General features: G+C 41.1%; 1 protein-coding gene across 2 annotated transcripts in view; it reads left to right on the top strand.

Moving 5' to 3' along the window:
• Positions 1 to 7,500, top strand: part of LOC123502118 (shematrin-like protein 2) — a 49,642-nt gene that overhangs the window by 313 nt on the left and 41,829 nt on the right. The window lies entirely within an intron of this gene.

The following is a 7,500-nucleotide window of genomic DNA, read 5'->3' as shown; positions in this document are numbered from 1 at the left end:
ACTTATGTGGGGATTAAAATAGTGAACACTTTTGCCATTAATCTTCTGACATCTATAGACCTTTCGTATTATGAATAAAAGCGTCTAATTGTACTTAAAACTCAAGGTAAAAAATGCATCATATTTCTGAGGAGGTTCATCTTTTGACCTCCATAAACCATTCCTTATGCAAAGAAAATCGTCTCATACCACAAAATAATGGTAAAAATGCATGTCAGTATTGAATGGGGTTAGATCGGAATGGTATCGCTGTGTGTGCTTTATTAAGTGTTCGTGGGCAGCTGGGCCAACCTAAGAAAATAAATAAGAAATAAAAAGAACAAACAGAAAAGTACAAGAAAAATAAATTAATAAAAAAAAAACTATAACAGTGACCAAAGAAATAGGAAATTGCAAAGAAAACGAGAAAAAATGAACTTCTATTGAGCAGAACTCGTAGAAAATTCAATGCAGGTATTAGAGCAGTGATGGAGAAGAGAAAACGGTGAAAAGAAAACGGATAAATATGATAGGAAGGAGGACTCATGTATATATGTGTGTGTGTGTGTGTGTGTGTGTGTGTGTGTGTGTGTGTGTGTCTGTACCAAAAGACCTTGTAGACAAAACTGTAGCATAAAATTATTCGTATCCTTTCATATTTACATTTTTTTCTTTCTCTTTCTTTTATCAGCTCTTTATTTAATTTGCCTGAGTGATTCTGAAGGTTAAGTGAGACAGCAATGCCAACCTTGACTAGCCTTCACTGGGTGGAAGTGAGACAAAAGGGAAGGGGAAGGAAGGGGAATTTAAAGGAGAAAATGGAAGGGAAAGAGAAGAGTTTTAACCCCTTGAGCACCATGACGCGTTTCCATATTCATTCTGGTGACTATTTGGTGATTTTCTACAGCTTCAGAAACTCATGTGAGGTATTAGAATAGTGAAGACTGTGGCTACTAATTTTCTGACCTCCATAGACCCTTCCTAATGTCAATAAAATGATCTAATCGTACTCAAATCTCAAGGTAAAAATGTGTAGCACTATTGCAGAATTCAACAGAGTGTTAAGGGAAGAATTACAACGAAGCATTGAAGAGGAGACATAAGAGTGATTGAAGAAGTATTGAAAGAATTAACCCTTCAGTACCATGACACGTTTCCATATTCATCTTATTTACTATTTGGTGATTTTATACAGCTTCATAAACTCATGTGAGGTATTAGAATAGTGAAGACTGTGGCTACTAATCTTCTGACCTCTATAGACCCTTCCTAATGTCAATAAAATGATCTAATCGTACTCAAATCTCAAGGTAAAAATGTGTAGCACTATTGCAGAATTCAACAAAGTACTAAGGGAAGAATTACAACGAAGCATTGAAGAGGAGACAGAAGAGTGATTGAAGAAGTATTGAAAGAATTAACCCTTCAGTACCATGACACGTTTCCATATTCATTTTACTTACTATTTGGTGATTTTCTACAGCTTCAGAAACTCATGTGAGGTATTAGAATAGTGAAGACTGTGGCTACTAATCTTCTGACCTCCATAGACCCTTCCTAATGTCAATAGAATGGTCTAATCGTACTCAAATCTCAAGGTAAAAATGTGTACTAGTATTGAAGAGGTCAATTCACTGCTAAGGGAAGAATTAAATGAAGCATTGAAGACGAGACAGAAAGGTGACGGAAGAAGCACTGCAGGAATTAAAGAGGCATTGATGAAGCGGAAAGTGAAGCATTGAAGAGTGATGGAGTGTGGAAGAGAGATGAAGAGAGAACATTGATGAGGGTGAAGGAAGTGAGGAAGAACTGAAGGAGAAGAAAATGAGAGAGTATTTATTGGTGATGAAGAGAAGGACATAAGAAAAATTTAAGAAACGTGTTGGTTTGAAAAAAAAAATGGAAGAGTTGAAGGAGAAAGAAAATGAAAGAATAGTGATAATAAAGAGGACATAAGGAAAACAGAAAAAAAGTGTTACATCGCAAAGAAAAACATTGATAAAAAGTAATAAGAAGAAATATTAATTGAAATTGGTATAGAGAGTACTGGAGAGGAAGAAAACAACAAGTGAAGGGTTAAGGTTGACAAAATACTAATGAAAAAGAAACAAATGAAGGAAGAGGAGACAAAAGAAACAGAATTTACGGACCAATGAAAGGGAAAATAAGTAAACGGGACAAAGAGGGGAGACAAGAAAGAAAATTGAAAGAAAACGAGAAAAAGAAAAAAATAGAAAAAAAAATAAAGGAAAGAAGAAACAGTAAGAAAAATATAAATTAGCGAAAAGTGAAAAAAAGGGAAATAAAAGGAATATTGAAAAAGGGGAATAGACAACTGAAGAAGCATTGACAAAACCATGGGGGGGGGTGTAGATGGCGTATCATGAGGGGAGGTGGGGGGGGATGATTGAGAGAGGGGTGAGGGAGGGGAAATGTTGGCGATTAGTAGTAGTTAGATAGGGAAGGCGAGGACAAGGTAACTGAAGGGGTGAGGGGGAGAGAGAGAGAGAGAGAGAGAGAGAGGAGAGTGAGGGGAAAGGGGGAGGGTGAGTGTGGGTTTGGGGAATTTAAAGTGAGGAAATTGACAGAAGAAAGGAATTTTTTGGGGGTGGTTGGATTAAAGAGAGAGAGAGAGAGAGAGAGAGAGAGAGAGAGAGAGAGAGAGAGAGAGAGAGCGTGTGGGTGTTCATGATATTAAACACAAGGCTCATGAGACACACACACACACACACACACACACACACACACACACACACACACACAACGTCACGGCAACCTTGGGAAAGTACATCTGTGTGTGTGTGTGTGTGTGTGTGTGTGTGTGTGTGTGTGTGTGTGTGTGTGTGTGTGTGTGTGTGTGTGTGTGTGTGTGTGTGTGTGTGTGGAAGGAGTGTATGTGTATCAAGGTGAAGGTGGACGTGAAGATAATTGACATGCACGCTCACAGAAACGCGCACACACACACACACACACACACACACACACACACGAGAGAGAGAGAGAGAGAGAGAGAGAGAGAGAGAGAGAGAGAGAGAGAGAGAGAGAGAGAGAGAGAGAGAGAAGGGCATCCAATATATCGACGTGATAATCCAGGAGAATGAATCCTTGTGCTCAGGGAGGCTTGCAGGAGAGAGAGAGAGAGAGAGAGAGAGAGAGAGAGAGAGAGAGAGAGAGAGAGAGAGAGAGAGAGAATATCAAGACCTTAGAATGAAGTTTCAAAATCTCGCTTGAAAAAAAAAATACAACAAAAACAAAATCAAAATAACACAAACACACGAACAGTGAGACAAACAGACAGACAGATATACAGACACACAGACAGACACACAGACAGACAGACCGAGAGACAGATAGACAAACAGGTAGACAGACAGATAACAGACAGACAGACAGACAGATAGACAAACAGACAGACAGATAGACAGACAGACAGACAGAGAGACAGACAAATAGACAGACAGACTGACAGATATACATACATATATACATAAATACATTTCGACAGACAGACAGACAGTAGGTAAGATTAAACTCCAATCATCTCTCTCTCTCTCTCTCTCTCTCTCTCTCTCTCTCTCTCTCTCTCTCTCTCTCTCTCTCTCTCTCTCTCTCTCTCAAAATTGACGTAATCGTAGAGATATTTCAGTCCCCTTGAGAAATAAAGGTAGGTTTATGTGTTCAAATTAATGGAGATTTAATTTGGCTTTATGTCTTCTATCTCAAAATCTTCAAATCTTCTTTATTACCCCTCTTCTTTTTTCCCCTTGCTTCCTTCTCTCCTTCTTCTAAAATCCTCTATCTTCTTTTTTTTTTCATGATTTGTAAAACTGTTCCTTCTCCCCTCCTGCTTTTCTCTTCCTTCTCTCTCTCTCTCTCTCTCTCTCTCTCTCTCTCTCTCTCTCTCTCTCTCTCTCTCTCTCTCTCTCTCTCTCTCTCTCTCTCTCTTGTAGCTTTTCTATTCTTATTCTCTCTTTATTATTTTCTCATCTTCTCTCCTTTTCTCTCCTTCTCACTCCTTCTCTTCCTCCATCTGTTCTCCTTCTCTCTTCTTTCTCTCTCGCTTCTTCACTTCCTACTTCCATCTCTTTCTCTCTCTCTCTCTCTCTCTCTCTCTCTCTCTCTCTCTCTCTCTCTCTCTCTCTCTCTCACCTCCGTTTCCAGTTTCCCTCCTTCTCTCCATTTCTCTCTTACCTCCTCCTTCTCTTTCTCCATCTTTTCCTTCTCCCACCTTCTCCTCCTCCTCCTCCTCTCTTCTTCTCTCCATTTCTCTCTTGCCTCCTCCTTCTCCTCCACTATTCTTTTCCTTCCCCACCTCTTCACCTCCTCCTCCTCCTCCTCCTCCTCCTCCTCCTCCTCCTCCTCCTCCTCCTCCTCCTCCTCCTCCTCCTCCTCCCCTCACCTTCATCCCCAAATAATGACCGCTTAAGGGGGTGGCTGGGAACCCTTCCTCCTCCTCCTCCTCCTCCTCCTCCTCCTCCTCCTCCTCCTCCTCCTCCCTACCAAGAGAACCCCGTAAACAGGACCCTCCTCCTCCTCCTCCTCCTTCTCCTCCTCCACCCCCTCCTCCGCCCCCGCCCCCGTAAATAAGGTGAACGTAAATATGCCAGTGAGGCGCCGGGAACAGAAAGGAGAGAGAGAGAGAGAGAGAGAGAGAGAGAGAGAGAGAGAGAGAGAGAGAGAGAGAGAGAGAGAGAGAGAATGGTTTAAGATGGCAAAACAAAAGGAGATTAGTTAGGAAGGACAGAAAGTGAGAGAGAGAGAGAGAGAGAGAGAGAGAGAGAGAGAGAGAGAGAGAGAGAGAGAGAGAGAGAAATCACCAAAATACAAGAAAAAAACACACAAAAGAAACACAATATGATACTTTCTTAGAGAGAGAGAGAGAGAGAGAGAGAGAGAGAGAGAGAGAGGGGACACACACACCAGCTTAGCATGACAATAACACCGCGAAGGAAGGAGTAAGTGAGGGGAAAGCGAGGGCAACTTAGCAAAATTCAAATGTTAACATGAAAGCACACGCCCTCTGTGCTTTTTGGCGAGGGGAGATGAGGGGAAGCGAGGGAAGGCGAGGGGAGAGGAACACTGCTGCCCATAGAAGCTACAGAAGAGGGGAAAAAGGGGAAAAGAGAGACGTGGGGGGTGGGTGGAATGGTAGAATAGGGAAAGTAAGAAAGACTGAAAGAGGGGAAACAGTGTACCAGAGAAGAGGGGAAAGGAGGTTAAGGAAGGCATATACAAGAAATAGGAAAAGGGGGAAAAGGAAAGAAGGGCGAAGAATAGGGAAGAAGTGAAGAGGGGAAGAAAGTATAGAAGAGATGAGGGGAAAGGTGATAGGAAGATAAACAGAAGACAGAAAAAGGGAGACATTTGAGAATATGGAAAAAAAAACGGGAGGGAAATTATTTAGAAGGGAAACAGAGAGAAAAAGAAGCCAAAACGAGGGGAAAAAGAGAGAGAAAAAGTGAGATATAGAAGGAAATATTGAAAAGGAAGAAAAAATAACGAAAGAAGAAAATAGAAAACGAAAAGGGAAAAAAAGAAAAAAATAGAGAAAAAGAAAACAAAACAAGGGGAAAGAGGGAAAAAATAGAGCAGGAGCATATGAGGCGCCTTGAGGGGAAAAATAAGGAAAACGAGAGGAGAGGGAAAAATACAAATAACATACACAATACAAGACACTTTGGAGGGAAAAATGCAAGTGAGGGGAAAGGAAGAAAAGGGGAGAGAAAAATACACCACTGGAGGAGAGAGGGGAAAGAAAATGGGAGAAGTATACATATATGCAGAAAAGGAGGAGGTGGGGGGAGGAGGAGAAGAGAGTGTTTAAAGGGAGGAGGAGGAGGAGGAGGAGGAGGAGGAGGAGGAGGAGGAGGAGGAGAGAATTTGTGAGGGTGTGAGGAAGGAAGGAGAGAGGTTTTCCTCCAGTCAGTGTCAGAACTTGGAGGGAAACATATGTTGAGAGGAGATTTAGTGGAGAGAGAGAGAGAGAGAGAGAGAGAGAGAGAGAGAGAGAGAGAGAGGGAGAGGGAGAGGCGGAGAGACTATGTAAATATTTGCTTTCAATAGAGAATAACATGAAAATATTTGAAATAGAAAGAAAGAGAAATAGAGAGACAAGAATAAGTAAACTGGGAAAGAATAGAAGGAAAATGATAAAGAAAAAATGAGATATTATACTCTCTCTCTCTCTCTCTCTCTCTCTCTCTCTCTCTCTCTCTCTCTCTCTCTCTCTCTCTTGTTGTCTTTACCAAATGGTTTCACAAAATCAGGTTTTCTATGTTCCAGTGATATTTAAAATTTCATTACTCATTATTATTTTTCCTCCTCCATTTTCTTCCTTCTCTTCTTCTTCTTCCGTTTTGTTCTTTTTATTCAACGTTAAAGGCAGACAGACAGACAGACAGATAGAATGACAAAAGTACAAACAGACAGACAGACAGACAGACAGACAGACAGACAGACAGACAGACAGAAAGACACAGACAAACAGACAGACACACAGACACACACACACACACACACACACACACACACACACACACACACACACACACACACACACACACACACACACACAGAGAGAGAGAGAGAGAGAGAGAGAGAGAGAGAGAGAGAGAGAGAGAGAGAGAGAGAGAATATTATCACTTAATCTCGCTGAAAAGAAAAATGGAAGACTTTGCGGGCGGAAGGGAGGGAAAGAGAAAGAAAAGAAGAGAAAGAAGAGAGAGAGAGAGAGAGAGAGAGAGAGAGAGAGAGAGAGAGAGAGAGAGAGAGAGAGAGAGAGAGAGAGAGAGAGAAAGTAAGATAAAACACTGGAGGGAGATGATGTGTAAAGGAGAAACAGTATTAGAAGAAGAGAGGGAGAGAAATTAGGAACTGAACAACAGAAAAAAGAAGAAGATAAAAGAAGAGAGAAAGAGGGAGATAAGGGAACAGCTAAAAAGAATAACAAGAAGAGGAGGAAGAAGAAAAAGAACAGAGAACAAGAATAATACGTGTATGAACAAGGAAGGAGGAAGAGGAAAAAAATGACAAGATAAAGAAGAATAAAGGAGAAATAATTATAGATAAGAGAGAGAGAGAGAGAGAGAGAGAGAGAGAGAGAGAGAGAGAGAGAGAGAGAGAGAGAGAGAGAGCAAATTTGTTACATTATGCAATTTTAAGTACATTAGATAGATAATTGGGTGATACATAATTGAATCTCACCTTAATTGACCCACACACACACACACACACACACACACACACACACACACACACACACACACACACACACACACACACACACACACACACTAACACAAGTTATTTTGAAGCTTACCAGTTTTTTATTAAGATTTTTGTCCAAGAAAGCAACACAAGGAAAGTTTTCAGGTCAAAGAGATTAAACTTCATTCTTTCCTCCTCCTCCTCCTCCTCCTCCTCCTCCTCCCCCTCACTCCTCCTCCTCTTTCCCTCCTCGTTTTCTCCCTCCCTTCATTCATTCATCACGTCTTCCATTCCTTCTCTCTCTCTCTCTCTCTC

Source organism: Portunus trituberculatus, chromosome 10, assembly GCF_017591435.1.
Source record: "Portunus trituberculatus isolate SZX2019 chromosome 10, ASM1759143v1, whole genome shotgun sequence".
Taxonomy (NCBI): domain Eukaryota; kingdom Metazoa; phylum Arthropoda; class Malacostraca; order Decapoda; family Portunidae; genus Portunus; species Portunus trituberculatus.
The sequence above is the reverse complement of the archived record's forward strand: the minus strand, read 5'-3'. Positions and strand labels throughout refer to the sequence as shown.